Source organism: Macaca nemestrina, chromosome 4, assembly GCF_043159975.1.
Source record: "Macaca nemestrina isolate mMacNem1 chromosome 4, mMacNem.hap1, whole genome shotgun sequence".
Taxonomy (NCBI): Eukaryota; Metazoa; Chordata; class Mammalia; order Primates; family Cercopithecidae; genus Macaca; species Macaca nemestrina.
Genome location: NC_092128.1, coordinates 114,236,386 through 114,253,634, shown reverse-complemented (window position 1 = coordinate 114,253,634; position 17,249 = coordinate 114,236,386). Strand labels below are relative to the sequence as shown.

At 41.8% G+C, this 17,249-nt stretch overlaps 1 protein-coding gene and 1 long non-coding RNA gene across 4 annotated transcripts in view; one reads left to right on the top strand and one right to left on the bottom strand.

The window, feature by feature from the left end:
- LOC105494199 (cytochrome c oxidase assembly factor 1) overlaps positions 1 to 17,249 on the top strand; it is a 195,257-nt gene that overhangs the window by 84,430 nt on the left and 93,578 nt on the right. The window contains exon 1 of one of the 3 annotated variants that reach the window (XM_011762412.3): positions 17,101 to 17,228. The exons of the other annotated variants lie outside the window; for them this stretch is intronic. The gene's annotated coding sequence lies outside the window, so the exon portion shown is untranslated. Of the gene's footprint in view, positions 1 to 17,100; positions 17,229 to 17,249 lie in introns of those variants that run through there. 3 annotated transcript variants of the gene reach the window in all.
- LOC139362853 (uncharacterized) lies at positions 14,551 to 17,074 on the bottom strand. Its single transcript, XR_011622336.1, has 2 exons — positions 16,818 to 17,074; positions 14,551 to 15,300 (listed from the first exon to the last, which is right to left on the bottom strand). It is a non-coding gene; the product is annotated as an uncharacterized lncRNA (long non-coding RNA).

The window sequence follows — 17,249 nt, the reverse complement described above, 5'->3', positions numbered from 1 at the left end:
TATTTTGTTCTGGGTGATCTTCTAAATCTGTCATTCTTGGGCTTGGCACAGTGGCTCACACCTGTACTCCCAGCATGTTGGAAGGCCAAGGTGGGCTGATCACTTGAGGTCAGGAGTTGGAGACCAGCCTGGCCAACACGGTGGAACCCCGTCTCTACTAAAAACACAAAATTAGCCAGGTGTGGTGGCACGCACCTGGAATCCCAGCTAGTCAGGAGACTGAAGCAGGAGAATCACTTGAACCCTGGCAGTAGAGGTTAGAGTGAGCCAAGATGGTGCCACTGTACGCGAGCCTGGGCAACAGAGTGAGACTGCTTCAAAAAAATAGAATAAAATGAAATAAATCTGTTATTCTCCTTTTGTTTATTAGTTGGAATTCTTCTATTCAGAAGAATTTTCCCTCATCAGTTATTTGGTTACCCTGAAATATAATATATACAGAAAATGCAGGTGAATGCTTACTTGTTTTTCCTTATTTACCTATATTCAGAACACTGTGTTGGTGTTCTAACAACCACCAAAAAGAATCAGGAAATGTGTTTTCTGTAATTATCACTATGAACTCATAGGTTTTCATATAGATTTAATGAATTTTGATTCAAAATAGTCATTATTTATTTTGATTCTCAAATTTGCCTCATATTGGCCAGGTCCAGTTGATGTCTGCATTCTTTTCACGTGATTCCAGTAGTCTTTGATAGCTTTCCTGCTTTCAGATACAAGATATTTCAGGCTCATTTTTCGTATTTCCAATTCCACATCTGGAGATGATAATTTCTTCAAAGAGCCCTGGTTTCTCTTGGAGAGGAATGGTATTAAAGACCACAGTTTGGGCCAGGCGCGGTGGCTCACACCTGTAATCCCAGCACTTGGGGAGGCCAAGGTGGGCGGATCACGAGGTCAGGAGATCAAGACCATACTGGCTAACACAGTGAAACCCCATCTCTATTAAAAATACAAAAATGTAGCCGAGCATGGTCGCGGGCGCCTGTAGTCCCAGCTACTCGGGAGGCTGAGGCAGGAGAATGGTGTGAACCTGGGAGGCGGAGCTTGCAGTGAGCCGAGATCGAGTCCTTGCACTCCAGCCTGGGCGACAGAGTGAGACTCTGTCTCAAAAAAAAAAAAAAAAAAAAAAAAAAGACCACAATCCGAGCACTAGGGATATTCATTGCTAATGGGTTATCATTATTTGTAGGACTTTTTGGTAAACAGGGCTAGGATATTATTTGTTTGTTTGTTTGTTTGAGACAGGGTCTTATTCTGTTGTCCAAGCTAGAGTGCAATGGTGTGGCCATAGCTCGCTATAATCTCCAACTGCTGGGCTCAAGCAATCCTCCCACCTCTACCTCCCAAAGTGCTGGGATTACAGGTATGAGCCATCATGCCTGGCCTGGAAATATTTATTTCTTTGGGAGAGAAAAATAAGTTAATTCTATACTTATTACCAATACTTTTAATTCAAAATAAAGACTACTAGGTTTTTATTCTTTGATTTTGTATTTGCATCTCATTTTCTTGTTGTGGAAATATTGGCTCCCAGCAACACTTCTATAATTATTTTTTGTCTTTTATCCTAATACACACATATACATTAAATATATGAACTATTATAACATCAAAATAATGATATTACTCCAAATAGAAATGTACTGAATTCAATTTATAATTTATTTGCAGATATTTTTGTCATGAGATGTATAGTTAAAATATAGTGCTTTAAAGTCATGATAATCATGGCCGGGCGCAGTAGCTCACGCCACCTGCAATCCCAGCACTTTGGGAGGCCGAGGCAGGTGGATCACTTGAGGTCAGGAGTTCGAGACCAGCCTGGTGAACATGGTGAAACCCTGTCTCTACTAAAAATAAAAAATTAGCCGGGGGTGGTGGCACTTGGCCTGTAATCCCAGCTACTTGGGAGGCTGAGGCATGAGAATTGCTTGAACCTGGGAGGTGGAGGTTGCAGTGAGCTGAGATTGAGCCACTCCATTCCCAGCCTGGGTGACAGAGTGAGACTGTGTCTCAAAAAAAAAAAAAAAAAAAAAAAAAAAAAAAAAAAAAAAGGCTGGGCGTGGTGGCTCACACCTGTAATCCTAGCATTTTGGGAGGCCAAGGTGGGCAGATTGCCTGAGCTCAGGAGTTTGAGACCAGCCTGGTCAACATGGTGAAACCCTGTCTCTACTAAAATACAAAAAAAAAAAAATTAGCCAGGCATGGTGGTGGGCGCCTATAGTACCAGCTACTCGAGAGGCTGAGGCAGGAGAATTCCTTGAACCTGGGAGGCGGAAATTGCAGTGAGTCGAGCTCGAACCATTGCACTCCAGCCTGGGTGACAGAGTGAGATTCCATCTCAAAAGAAAAAAAAGAAAAGGAAAAAAACCATAAAGCCATGATAATCTTTCTCCAAGTGTTTATACCACTACCTTTTTTTTTGAGACAAAGTCTCACTCTGTAACCCAGGCAGGAGTGCAGTGGCATGATCTTGGCTCACTGTAACCTCCGCCTCCCAGATTCCAGTAATCCTCTTGCCTCAGCCTTCTGAGTAGCTGGGACTACAGGTGCACACCACCACGCTGGGCTAATTTTTGTATTTTTAGTAGAGACAGGGTTTCGCCATGTTGCCCAGGCTGGTCTCGAGCTCCTGAGCTCCAGCAGTCCGCTTACCTTGGCTTCCCCAGGTGTTGGGATTACAGGCGTTAGCCACTGCACCTGGTCCTAACTTCATGTAGAATTAGTCTCATTTGTTTCATTTTTCCTTTGTTTTTAGAGTTTGACATTTAAATGTAATTTTAATTTAAATTTCTGTTTTAAATTATATATAACATATATTTGGTTCCAAAATATAACCATAAAACTTGGTATTTTCAGAGGATTACTTTCCATCTCTGTTTCCTTTTCTCTGTTCTTCCCCTATTTCCTATAAAATGGGAATTTAAGTTATTTCCAATGCTATGCATTAAAAACAATGCTCATGGATGTACATTTTCATATTGCTTAAAGTTATATATTCACAGTAGATTCCCAGAAGTAGAATGGCTGTGTCAAAAAGTACCTATTAGCTTTGTTAGACATGGCCAAAATACCCTTTCAGAAGAGTTGCACAAATTTGAAAATCCACCAGCAATGAGGTTTATTTCCCTACAGCCTCACCAACAGATGTATTGTCATGCTTTAACATTTTTGCCTAAGGGTAAAGTATTATGTCAGCTGTATTTTTCTATAGTGAATGAGTTTACGCCTTTTTCCTATTTTTCATGACCTTTATATTGTGAATTGTCAGTTCATGTCTTTTTCCAAGTTTGTATTGGATTTTTGTTTCTTTGTCCCTCAACTGACAAGATTTCTTTATAAAATAGGGATATTAGTCATTTTTACATGATGTATTTATTTTTATTTTTGGAGACAGCGTCTTACTTTGTCACCCAGGCTGGAGTGCAGTGATGTGATCAGAGCTTACTGCAGCCTCGAATTCCTGGATTGAAGTGATCCTCCTGCCTTGGCCTCCTTGGGACTACAGGTGCATGTCACCATGCCTGGATAATTTTTAATTCTCTTTTTTATACAGAAGGGGTCACACTATGTTGCCTAGGCTGATCTTGGACTCCTGGCCTTAAATGATCCTCCCTCCTGAACCTCCCAAAGTGCCCCACAATACATCATGTGGCTGCACCCCCATGATGTATTGTACCCAGCCGCATAATATATTGTGTACCCAGCCACAAGATATATTGCAAATTGAATATTTTCTTACATTTTCTAAGTTGTCTTCAGATTTTGTTTATGGTACTTTTGTCATGCAAAATTTTAAAATTTAATTTTCTGTCAAATTTATCAAATTTTTTTGTTTTGTTTTGTTTTTGAGATGGAGTCTTGCTCCGTTGCCTAGGCTGGAGTGCAGTGGCGTGGTCTCAGCTCACTACAACCTCTGCTTCCCAGGTTCAAGCGATTCTCCTGCCTCAGCCTTCCGAGTAGCTGGGATTACAGGTGCCTGGCACCATGTCCGGCTAACTTTTTGTATTTTTAGTAGAGATGAGGTTTCACCATGTTGGCCAGGCTGGTCTCCAACTCCTGACCTCATGATCTGCCTACCTTGGCCTCCCAAAGTGCTGGGATTACAGGCATGAGCCACTGAGCCTGGCCAAATTTATCAATCTTTTAATGCCTCTAGATTTGAAATCATAGTTTTGAAAACGTTTTCCTACTCCAAAGTGTAATAGGAATTCACCCATGGTCTTTTTTCCCCCTCTTACTTGTATAGTTTTATTTTTTACATATAGATTCTTAATCCGTTTGGAGTTTCTTCTTGTTTATGGTGTGAAGTATGAATATGATTTTATCATTTTTCCAAGTGGCTACCTAGTTTTCTTGGCATCATTTACTAAAATGTCTACCTCAGTGATTTGAGATATGGCTTCTATCTAAATTTCTGTATGTACAGTACTTGGGTCTATTTCTAGGCTTTCTATAATATTCCACTTATCTACTTATCTATTCATATGTCTGTATCATTGTTTTAATTATAGCAGCTTTATATTATGTTTTAATGTCTAATAAGGCTACCCTCACAGTTTTTCTTTTTCATTGTTTTCCTGGCAACTCTGGAATCTCTGCTTTTCCATATAAACTTTTCTATATAAACTTAAGTATTGACTTGTCTAATGCTCTAAAATAGCTTGTTGGTAATTTCTTTTAGATTGCATTGAATTTATAAATTAACTTAGGGAGAACTGTCATCTTTATAATGTTGAGGTTTTTTTTTTTTTGAGACGGAGTCTCGCTCTGTCGCCCCAGGCTGGAGTGCAGTGGCGTGATCTCGGCTCACAGCAAGCTCCGCCTCCTGGGTTCCAGCCATTCTCCTGCCTCAGCCTCCCGAGTAGCTGGGACTACAGGTGCCCGCCGGCTAATTTTTTGTATTTTTAGTAGAGACAGGGTTTCACCGTGGTTTCGATCTCCTGACCTCGTGATCCGCCCGCCTTGGCCTCCCAAAGTGCTGGGATTACAGGCGTGAGCCACGGAGCCCGGCCAAGGTGTTTTTTTTTTTTTTAATGGTGGTATTCTAGTCTGTATATGTATCTTTCACGGGTGTTTTGAAATGTTTCTCAGGTAGGTTTTGCATATTTCTTGATAAATTCAATCCAAAAAGTATTTAATCTTTTTTTGTTGCTATCATAAATAGGGTTTTCTCTACCTTTTTGTCCTCTGTTTAATGTCTGTGTCTATGAAGGCATATATATGATCATCATATATTAACTTTATGGCCTGCATTTTTAATAAATCATGTCACTACTTGAGTTACTTTTATTATTCTTTATCTGAGGGTTTTCAGGTTTTACTATCATATCATCTGCAAACAAAAATAGTTATGGTTGGGCACAGTGGCTCACACCTGTAATCCCAGCACTTTGGGAGGCTGAGACTGGCAGATCACTTGGGGCCAGGAGTTCAAGACCAGCCTGGCCAACATGGTGAAACCCCATCTCTACCGAAAAATACAAAAATTAGTTGGTCATGGTGGTGTGCGCCTATAGTTCCAGCTATTTGGGAGGCTGAGGCACGAGAATCGCTTGAACCTGGGAGGCAGAGGTTGCAGTGAGCCGAGATTGCACCACTGCACTCCAGCCTGGGTGACAGAGTGAGAGCCTGCCTAAAAAAAAAAAAAAAAAAATAGTGTTACTTATATGTTAGTCATTCTTCTGACCGATTGGATTTCTCTCTACAATGTCACATTATGGTGAAAATAGTTACTTTGTTTCTGATCCTGGTGGAAATGCTTCCAGTGTTTCCCATTAAGTAAGATATTGACTTTAAAACTAAAATGTGTGTGTATATGTACATATGTGTGTAAACGTTGTCATATTAGGAAAGTCTCCTTCAATTCCTTTTTTCTTAAGAGGTTTCTTTGTTTAAATAATGAAAAGGTATGAGAATTTATTATCATTAATTTTCGTCATTTATGGAAAGAACCATGTGAATTTTTCCTGATATTGGACCAATGTTGCATCCTGAAATAAATCCATTTATTCATGGCGTCTTGTTTTCTTAATGTGTTGTTAGATTCCGTTTGCTAATATTTATGCTTCTGCATCAATATTCATGACATTGACCTGTAGTTTTCTTTCTTAGCACTGACTTTATCTGGTTTGGTATCAGTGTTACACTTGCTTTATGAAAGGAGTTAAGTTTTTCTTCCTTTTCAATGTTCTAGAATGATGTAGAAAACATTCGGACTATTTGGTCTTCGAAAGTTCAGTGGAATTTCTCTATGAAACTATCTGGGCCTGGTGCTTTTGGGAAGTAGTTTCTTAATAACGTTCTCTATTTCTTTTATGGAAATAAGTTTTCTTATAACAAAGAATGTGATCAATTTTGGTAATCTTTTGTGCTTCAAAGAACACCATCAAGAAAGTGAAAAGACAACTCATAGAATAACATAATTTTTTTATTTTTGCAAATTATGTATCTGATAAGGGACTTGTATCTAGAATATACAAAGAAGTATTGCAACTCATTTTTTAAAAAAGACCAAGAAACCAATTTAAAAAGGGGTGAAGGATCTAGACAGGCATTTCTCCAAAGAAGACATATATAAGCACTTGAAAAGATGCTCAACACCAGTACTTATCAAGGAAATGCAAATACAAAACAAAATGAAATACCACTTTGCATCCAGTAGAATGGTGGTATAGTTTGTCATCTCATGGTGAATTGTAATCCTCAGTATTGGATGTGAGGTATGGTGGGAGGTGATTGGATCATGGGGGTGGATTCCTCATGAATGGTTTAGCACCATTCTCTTGGTGCTGTCCTCGTGATAGTGAGTTCTCAAGAGATCTGGTAGTTTAAAAGGGTGTAGCACCTCCCTCCAACTCTCTCTCTTGCTCCTGCTCCTGCTGTGTAAGACTCTAGCTTCCTCCTTTGCCTTCTGCCATGACTGAAAGCTCCCTGAAGCCTCCCCAGAAGCAGATGCACTATGCTTCCTGTATAGCCTGCAGAACTGTGAGCCATTTTCTTATAAATTACCCAGTCTTGTGCAGTGGCTCATGCCTGTAATCTCAGCACTTTGGGAGGCCGAGGTGGTTGGATCACCTGAGGTCAGGAGTTCGAGACCAGCCTGGACAACATGGGAAAATCCTGTCTATACTAAAACTACAAAAATTAGTCTGTCGTGGTCGTGGGCACCTGTAATCCCAGCTACTTAGGAGGCTGTGGCAGGAGAATTGCTTGAACTCGGAAGGTGGAGATTTCAGTAAGCCAAGATTTTGCCACTGCACTCCAGCCTGGGTGAGAAAGTGAGAATCTGTCTCAAAAAAAAAAAAAAAAAAAAAAAAAAAGGTAAAATCACTCACATCTGCTGGTCGTAGTTGTTTTGTAAAGCACTGGAAAAAATCATCTTTCAGAGTAAGAGGAAGAACTGGAGAATAGAAATTTAATGACAGTAGGTTTGCAATAACCTTGGTATAAAGTGTCTTGGATAATCTGACTACTAACTGAAGGAATTTATTAGAAGCTTTAAAAATCCAAGGTGAAGATGCTACCAAGGTTCTCACAAAGTAACACTGGCTATAGTGAAAGCTATATTGTAACTGAAAAGACAGCATACTTGCCATAAAGTTATAGAGATGGAGAACAGATTAGTGGTTGCTAGAGCTTACAGAGAGGGTCTGGCAGGAAAGACAGGAATTGACTGTGGCTATGAAAGGGCAGTAGCAGGGATCCTTGTGATGAAATTGTTTGGAATCTTAACTGGGGTGATGAATAGAAATGTGATAAAATTGCATAGAACCACACACACACACACACACACACACACACACACACACACACACACAAATGTGCATACAAAACTGGTGAAATCTGGCCGGGCGCGGTGGCTCAAGCCTGTAATCCCAGCACTTTGGGAGGCCGAGGCGGGTGGATCACGAGGTCAGGAGATCGAGACTATCCTGGCTAACATGGTGAAACCCCGTCTCTACTAAAAATACAAAAAACTAGCCGGACGTGGTGGCGGGCGCCTGTAGTCTCAGCTACTTGGGAGGCTGAGGTGGGAGAATGGCGTGAACCCGGGAGGCGGAGCTTGCAGTGAGCCGAGATCACGCCACTGCACTCCAGCCTGGGAGACACAGCGAGACTCCGTCTCAAAAAAAAAAACAAAAACAACAACAAAAAAAAACTGGTGAAATCTGAATAAATTTTGTGGATCGTACCAATGTCAACTTCCTGGTGTTACAGGATCTCTGGGGTGTCAACTTTTCTGGTCAGAAACCTTTGTGGCCGAGGCGCCTTTGCCTGAGTTCTTGTCCTGCGTCCAGGAAGAATGAGGTATGCAGGCAAGTGAAGGGTGAAGAAGAGGAGTTTTATTTAGTGTTAGACTAGTTCAGAGGAGTGGGTAGCTACTCTCTGTAGGCAGGTCTTCTCATTGAGTGTTCAGCTCTCAGCAGAGAGGAGGCCCTGGAGAGGGTGGCTCCTCTCCGTAGGCAAGTCATTTGGATGTCTCTGCAGGTCTCCGGAGCTCTTCTAGAGAGGGTAGCTCCTCTCTGCCAGCAGGTCGTCTCCGCAGCTCTCAGTGGAGAGGGTACTCCTCTCTGCAGCTGGTCCTCCCATCCTCTCTCTGTCCTCTTCCTCCTCTGGCCATCCTCTGCCCTGCTCTGGCTGAGCCCAAGGCTTTATGGACCTCAGAGGGGAGGAAGGGCCTGCTGATTGGTCCATCGGCAGCCATGGGCACCCAGAAGAGGCACCAGGAGTCCCCACTCCGGTGGTGGGACTGGCAGCCTGGCCCCCAGTCTTCAGGCCCTCCCTGGCCTGAAGATGGGGCCTTACTGGGGACCTGCCCTTTTCTGCCCAGGAATTAATCTGCCTCCTGCTGCCATTCATGGCCCTAGGGCTCGGCCCCAATCCCCAGTCAGAGATCAGAGCAGGTGCTGGGAGCGGAGAGAGGCCAGGCAGCAGGAGAAGACACCCCCGAGCCTGCAGGGATGTTGGCGAGGGGGAGGAAAGGGGGCGGCCACAGCTGCACCTGGGAGCTCCCACCCTGCCAACTCAGAAGGGGCAGGGCTCCTGCTTATCCCCACCTCCTGCCTGCTTCCTGGAGCCAGGAGGCCCACGTCTGCAGCCGTGGGCATGGGCAGCTGCAGCTGCACCTGGGAGGGCAGATCCTGCCTGTTTCTGGCTCCCCTAAGAGCACAGGGAGACTCGGATCCACAGCTGCAGTTTGGGTGGCTGTAGCTCTGCCCAGGAGGGCAGGGTTCCTGCCTGCTCCTTAGAGCAAGAGGCCTGGGTCTGCAGCTGTGGTTTGGGAGCTGTCCCAACTCAGAAGGGGCAAGGCTCCCACTGGCTCCATGGCATGTGCAGCCCCAGCCACGCTTCCCGGCTGCAGTCGCCATGATGGCAGCAGTCACTGCTGTCACTGGTTTCAACACTGTTGTTGTACAGCTATGTAAGATGTTACTACTGCAGAATACTGGGTGAAGGGTACACAGGACTGCTCTTTGCATTTTTTCTCCTAAATTTCCTGTGAATCTATAATTATTTCAAAATAATTTTTTTTTTAAAAAAACAAGATATTTGGAAATCCACATAAAGTTTCAAGAATTTTAGAAATTATCTCCTCCTTTTTGTAACTCTGCTTTGTCTCAGTATTTCCTTGGTGGAAATGCTCTTCTTTTCCATTGCCTAAATCCTACTTTTAAAGGACATCTTCCACGATGCTTTGCCTAATTAATTTTTTTCTTGTTCTTTTGTTGGGCTACTGGTACATCTTAGATCTAATCAGACTGTCTCCAAATATTTTCCTCCCTTCCTCTCATAGGTGGATGGTGGTTGCTGTGGTGCATAGCCTAGGAATGAAATGCTCATTACCCCACCGCTTAGGTGCTTCCTTCAGGAATTACCTCAGTGGAAAAGAACTGTTTCATCCTTGGTCGTGGTTCCCTCCTGGAGTGGCTGATATACAATGTGGGGTTGTTAAAGTTTAACCTTTTGCTTCATTTCAGGACATCTGTGAAGGTCATACCATCTTCAGAACTTTTAATGCTTGCAGGATATGTAATAACTCCTCTTTCATACCTGATACTGTTAATTTGCTCTCCCTCCCTCCCTCCCTCCTTCCTTCCTTATCTCACTGTTGCTCTAGCTGGAATGCAATGGTGCAATCATAGCTCACTATAACCTCGAAGTCCTGGGCTCAAGCAATCCTCTCACCTCAGCCTCACATCTGTAGCTGGGACTGCGGGCGTGTGCCACCATACTTGGCTATTAAAAAACAATTTTGTTTGTTTAGAGATGAGGTCCTGCTATCTTGCCTAAGCTGATCTTGAACTCCTGGTTCCAAGCAATCCTCCTGCCTTGGCCTACCAAAGTGCTAGCTTTATAGGAGTGAGCCACTGTGCCTGGCCTCCCTTCAGTTTTTGAGTCTTAGATGGCTCAAAATGTTTGACACATGTATGTTTCAGGTGTCAGCCAGAAATGTGGGCAGCTCATACACATACAAATAGTTTGGTTTTCCTTCTCTCTGACTTCTTTCCTTCTTGCGTGATTTCCTTTCTTGGATTTTCCCCCACTTTCCAGATGTGCTATGTATCCCAAACTCTGTCTTCTGGTTTTTGAAGCCAGTAAGATTGAGAGTAACAACTGGGCCCTGTCCTCAAGCAGAAAACCCATGACAATGGGAAACTCCTTGGGTCCCATTCCTTTCTTCCCAGCATCAACTTCCCTCTGGTATCTACCTTCTTAGGGTGTTCTCCAGTATCTTCAGGTAGTTATTTTTTGTACTTCGTCCAGAGTTTTTAGTTTTTATCTATGGGAAGAACGGTCCAATAGGAGGTACTCAGTTGTAACCAGAAACAGAACTCCTTATTTTTCTTCTAATGTCTCTACTGATCTCTACTGATTTTTCTTCTTTCATTCCTGATATTGGTAATTTGTGTTCTCTCTCTCTTTCTTTTGACTGATCAGTTTAGCTAGAGGTTTACCAATTTTATTGGTCTTGTGGGTGGAGGATCACCTAGGTGCTGAGGCAAGAGACTGAAAGCACAAACTGTTTCATTATAATAAGGAAAATAGTTAGAATGAGAATAGCCATAATACAAATTAGATACAGAGATGATCATGGACAATTATCAATCATTATTATAAGCATTATTAATCATTAGCTTTTAACATTACTCTTTGTTGCATTATTAATATAATCTAGGAATAACCGGTGGGTATAGGGTCAGGTGCTGAAGGGACATTGTGAGAAGTGACCTAGAAGGCAAGAGGTGAGCCTTCTGTCATGCCCACATGAGGGTCGCTTGAGGGCTCCTTGGTCAAGTGGTAATGCCGGTGTCTGGGAAGGCACCTGTTACTTAGCAGACCGCAAAAGGGAGTCTCCTTTCGTTGGAGGAGTCAGGGAACACTCTGCTCTACCAGCTTTTTTTGGAAGGCTGGATATTATCCAGGCCTGCCCGTAGTCATCCGGAGGCATAAATCCCTCCCTGTGGTGCTGTGCTTCAATGGTCATGGTCCTTGTCCACTTTCATGTTCCTCCCGTATTCCTGGTTCCTCTTTGAAGTTCGTGGTAGATAGCGGTAGAAGAAAAAGTGAAAGTCTTAAAGTCTTTGATCTTTCTTATAAGTGCATAGAAGATGCTGATGTATGCTGCCTTCTCTTTTTTTCTCTGCTTTGGTTACCTAAGAAGGAAGGGCCCCCTGTACTATGATCATGTGACTTGCTTCACCTTGTTAATCACTTAGAAGATTCACCCTCCTTACCCTGCCCCCTTGTCTTGTATGCAGTAAATGTCAGCTAGCCCAGCCATTCGGGGCCACTACCGGTCTCTGCATCTTGATGGGAGTGGTCCCCTGGGCCCAGCTGCTTTCTCTTTATCTCTTTGTCTTGTGTCTTTATTTATTACAATCTCTTGTCTCTGCACACAGGGAGAACACCCGCTAAGCCCCATAGGGCTGGATCCTACAGGTCTTTTAAAAAAACCAGCTCTTTTAGCTGGGTGCAATGTTGAGTGCCTGTAATCCCCAGCTACTCCAAAGGCTGAGGTGGGAGGATTGCTTGAGCCCAGAATTTTGTGACCAGCCTAGGCAATGTAGCAAGACTTCATCTCAAAAATAAATAAATAAACTGAAAAAAGAACTAGCTCTTTTATTTAATTGATTTCCAAAATTATCTTTATTATTTCGTTTTCTATTATTTTTAGTTTTCCCCCTAATTTCTTAAAGTGGAAGCTAAAATAATTTAACTTATACTTTTTCTTTTCTTATATTTTTATTCCTTATATTAAGCATGTAATGCTATAATTTTCCTCTCTAAAGAAAGCACTACTTTAACTGCATTCAATGCTTTTTGATACATATTTTTATTCAGTTCAAAATATGCTTGTTTCCTTTACCATTACTAATTTGACCCATGAGTCAAAGTGTGTACTTAATTTCAAAAGAAGTGTATTACTTAATTTCAAAATATTTGGGTTTTCCACATATCTGTTATTGATTCATAATTATAAGACAACATACTGTATACAATTTCAATCTATTTAAATTTATCAATGTTTATTTTATGAACTAGCATACAAATATTCTACACACTTAAAAGGTGCATTTAGCTATTTATGGAGTGTTCTATAAACATTAAATAGGTCAAGTTGGTTAGTAGTGTTGCTCCGGTTTTTTATGCACTTACTGATTTTTTTGTCTAGTTTTTCTATTAATTGCTGAGAGATGAAATCTCCACTACAATTTTCAATTTTTCTTTTCTTTTTTTTTTTTTTAATGGAGTCTCTGTCACTGAGGCTGGACTGCAGTGCTGCGATCTCGGTTCACTGCAACCTCCAACTCCTGGGTTCAAGCAATTCTCCTGCCTCAGCCTCCTGAGTAGCTGGGATTACAGGTGCGTGCCATCATGCCTGGCTGATTTTTGTATTTTTAGTACAGATGGGGTTTCACCCTGTTGGTCAGGCTAGTCTTGAACTCCTGACCTCATGATCTGCCCACCTCGGCCTCCCAAAGTGCTGGGATTATAGGTGTGAACCACCGTACAGGGCCTACAATTTCAAGTTTTTTGAATTGTCCTTTCGGTCTTTGCTTCACATTTATTGAAGCTCTGCTATTAGTTCCAAATAATTTTTTTTTTTTTTTGAGACAGAGTCTTGCTCTGTTGCCCAGGCTGGAATGTAGTGGTGCAATCTTGGCTCACTGCAACCTCTGCCTCCCAGGTTCAAGCGGTTCTCCTGCCTCAGCCTCCTGAGTAGCTGGGATTACAGGTGCGCACTATGACACCTGGCCAATTTTTGTATTTTCAGTAGAGATGGGGTTTCACCATGTTGGTCACGCTGGTCTTGAACTCCTCCTGACCTCATGATCCACTCGCCTCAGCCTCCCACAGTGGTGGGCTTACAGGTGTGAGCCACTGCGCCTGGCCAGATTCACACAAATTTAAGACTGTTATATCTTCTTGATGATCTAATCCAATTATTATTATAAAATGTCCCTTACTTTTTGCAACCAGCATATCTGAACAGCTACAATTTCTTATAACAAAACTATAGGAGGTGCACATGATTTTCTATAATAAACATGTAGAGCATGTACTTGGAGTACATGTAAAAGCAAACACAAAAGCAAAAAACAAAAAACATTAGAGCAAGCATTAACTTTACATTAAACAGGACATATTGTAAGAGATAAATAACTTTTTCAGGGTTAAAAATCAGGATATCACAGGTGAATTTCTTGTAAACAAACTAGGCAGGACTGAATTTCATGCTGGTAGGAAGATAAGCAAGAAAGGACATTTATACCAATCTAGCTAATGTTAATTTTCTTAGTGTCTTTGAGGTAAATACTGTCTAACTTTTACTTATTTTTATGACAGGACACTATGGCATGCTCAATGCTTTGTTTTCTCAAAGCTCTTATGCCAACATTTTCTTCATTCTCTCAATAGGTGGATAGTTCCTTAACATGATAAAAGATATCTACTTCGGTCCTTAAAACCAACATCATGCTTAATGGGAAAATTCTAGAGATATCTCATTAAAGATAGGAATAAGACATAAACGTCTACCGTCATTATTATTATTAAATATTTTACTGGAGATACTAGCCAAAGCAATTAGATATGAGAAAGTAGAGGTATAAAACTTGGAAAGAAGTAGGTAAAACTATTTGAATGATAAGATTGTAATCCTAGAAACTCTACGAGAATGAACTCCAAACAATAAAGCAACTTAGTAAGGCAGTGGATCACGATATTAATATGCAGGAAATGATACTTTCATGTATACATACAACCACGATGTGTAGTAACCCCATTCAGATTTGATAGTTCTAGGATCCTGCTGCTCTTGAGTGAATTTCTCAAAGTGGCCATTTAACCACTTAAAAGTACCCCTCATATGGCATTATAGTCAGTCCCTCCTCTCTCCACCTCCTACCCCTTCCCTGACTCCTTAGAAGTTGAGAAGTATCAAAACAGACCCTTTCTTTAAATATATAGAAAAAGAAGGGTAGACTGTGTATTTGATGAGTACTTCTGGCTATAAGAAACAGAATCCCTGACTTAAGGTGAGTTAATAATAACTAAAATTTATTAAGCACTCTTACAATACTTACAATATGACCAGCACTATTTTAACCCATTTAATCTTTATGGCATCTTTATCAGAAAACAGTAAGGATCCCAGCACTCCGGGAGGCTGAGGTGGGTGGATCACTGAGGTCAGGAGTTCAAGAGAAGCCTGGCCAACATGGTGAAACCCCTTCTCAACTAAAAATACAAAAGTTAGCCAGGTTTGGTGGTGCATGCCTGTAGTTACAGCTACTTGGGAGGTTGAAGCAGGAGAATCGCTTGAACCTGGGAAGTGCACGTTGCAGTGAGCTGAGATTGTGCCACTGCACTCCAGCCTGGGAGACAGAGTGAGACTCAGTCTCAGAAAAACAAGAAACAAAAATAATAAGGAAACTTATTAGACATCCCTACAAGGCGTTCAGATACAGGGTGAGCTCCAGGTTTGGAATGATGTCACCAAGGACATCATTTTATAACTTTGTTCAGTTGTCCTCAGCATTGGTCCATCAGTTTTATTCCTCGTGATGGGCAGGATGGCTGTTAATGACAGTGTGGGATAGATGTTTCCACCTCAAGAAGACAGTATATCAGAATTCTCCTGAGCATGAAATAGTGGTCCTTTCCTTCAGTCAGATTGAGCCAACTTGGGTCATATACTCATTCCTTGATCAGCAAATATTTCCAAAAAAATTCTGTATGATGACTGCTTTAATCAGTATCATTTTGATTCTGGAATAGGGCAGCTATCTGAATGAAATAAGGATTTTAGTACAAAGGAGTTAGAGGAAAATGAATATTGGATAGGTAACATTATTCACTATAGAGTTTTGTTTTTAATGTAAAATTTAGACGAAAACTTTAGCAGATTTAAGTCCAGTGATAGAAATGCTAAGTTCTGAGTTTTCAAGCAAATGGTCAGAAAAGCCTCTTTAATGTTTTGTTACGTACAAAGTAAACATATTTCTCTGTCTGGTACAGAACAGGAGCTAACTGATTTGGGGTTCATTTTCATGAATGTTGTATGAAATGCACATATACCAAACCTCATAAGCTTTTTATTAGTTGATTTATTCTTTGAACTATTAAGCTTAGTGTAAGGTATTATAATCTCAATCTCTTTCTTTGAAAATGTAAGAAGTCAACAGTCAATGTTGCATCAATGAATATTACTCAGTGGATGCCTATTTTATTTCTTCTTTTTCTCTAAGAACCATTTAAATAGTCCTTATGGTTAAAGTATCTCACAGTCTGATTAGTTTCTATTAATTCTTTGGAAAAGAAACATTCTGGGAACTCAGAATTGAACGGTAGGTTGCTTTGATAATGTTCTCATTTAGCTAGTGGATTCCAGAGTGATAGAATGTATGTTTGGCAACCTAATTGTGTAGGAAGAAAAGAACTTCTGTTAGCAGTTTTTTTAAAAAGTTTAAAAATTGTTTTTACCTCACTTAAAAAAAGTTTGATGTCTTGTGAAAGTTTTATAGCATGCATAATATATTAATGCCATACATGATACATGTAAATTTTTTTTTTTTTTTTTGTGATAGGGATGTGTGATCAAGAGTTTAAGAATGCCTTAGTCCAAAGTTAATTAGTCTTGGAGTCATGGCTTCGCAGAGGAAAGATACTGGATTTCAAGCTTGACATTAAGATGATAATAGTGGGCCGGGCGCGGTGGCTCAAGCCTGTAATCCCAGCACTTTGGGAGGCCGAGACGGGTGGATCACGAGATCAGGAGATCGAGACCATCCTGGCTAACACGGTGAAACCCCGTCTCCACTAAAAAATACAAAAAACTAGCCGGGCGAAGTGGCGGGCGCCTGTAGTCCCAGCTACTCGGGAGGCTGAGGCGGGAGAATGGCGTGAACCCGGGAGGCGGAGCTTGCAGTGAGCTGAGATCCGGCCACTGCACTCCAGCCTGGGCGACAGAGCAAGACTCCGTCTCAAAAAAAAAAAAAAAAAAAAAAAAAAAAAAAATAGCTAACATTCACTGAGCGCCTACAAAGTGCCAGACACTATTCTAAGCGCTTTACATCCTCATAACAAACTTATGAAGTAAATGCTATTATTATCCACCTGACTTCTGAAATTTTCTTACCCCGGTACTCCCTGGTGTTAACTGGGCACTCAATTTGTAGAATAAAATAAAATTTAGTGCTGCCAAATTTGTCAGCTGAACGGGGCGGCATGGATTTCAGTGCTGGAGTGGGGGTCAGACGGCCCGGGGCTTTGTGTCCTTAGAGGCCAGCGGAAGCGCCACATACCTGCGAGAAATAACGTGAGCCGGTGCTTAAATTTCCTGGGTTAGTGCTACTGGACTGAATGCATTTGCAATAACCGGACGCAGAAAAAAAAAAAAAAAAAAAAAGCGGGGACCAGGGGAGGCGAACCCCTTCCCAGCGCGAGTCCGAACGTCTGAGAAGCAGAAGCCACAAGTCCCGGCGACCTAAGTCCTGGATCCGCCGGCCCGAAGACCCGCGTTAGCATTTACAATCCGGTGTGAGCGGAAGCGTCCGGTTGCGCCGATTCGACACTCTAGCCCTGCGAGCTGCAGACGCCGGAAGTCTCGACTGCTCCCCGCTGGCGCGCCGGACCGCGGTCATTTACCCGTGCTCCCCCCACGCCTGGAAGAACTGCTCACACTCTCCACAGCGTGGTGGTTCTGTTGCTCACAGGTTAGTCTCCTGCGGCGGTAA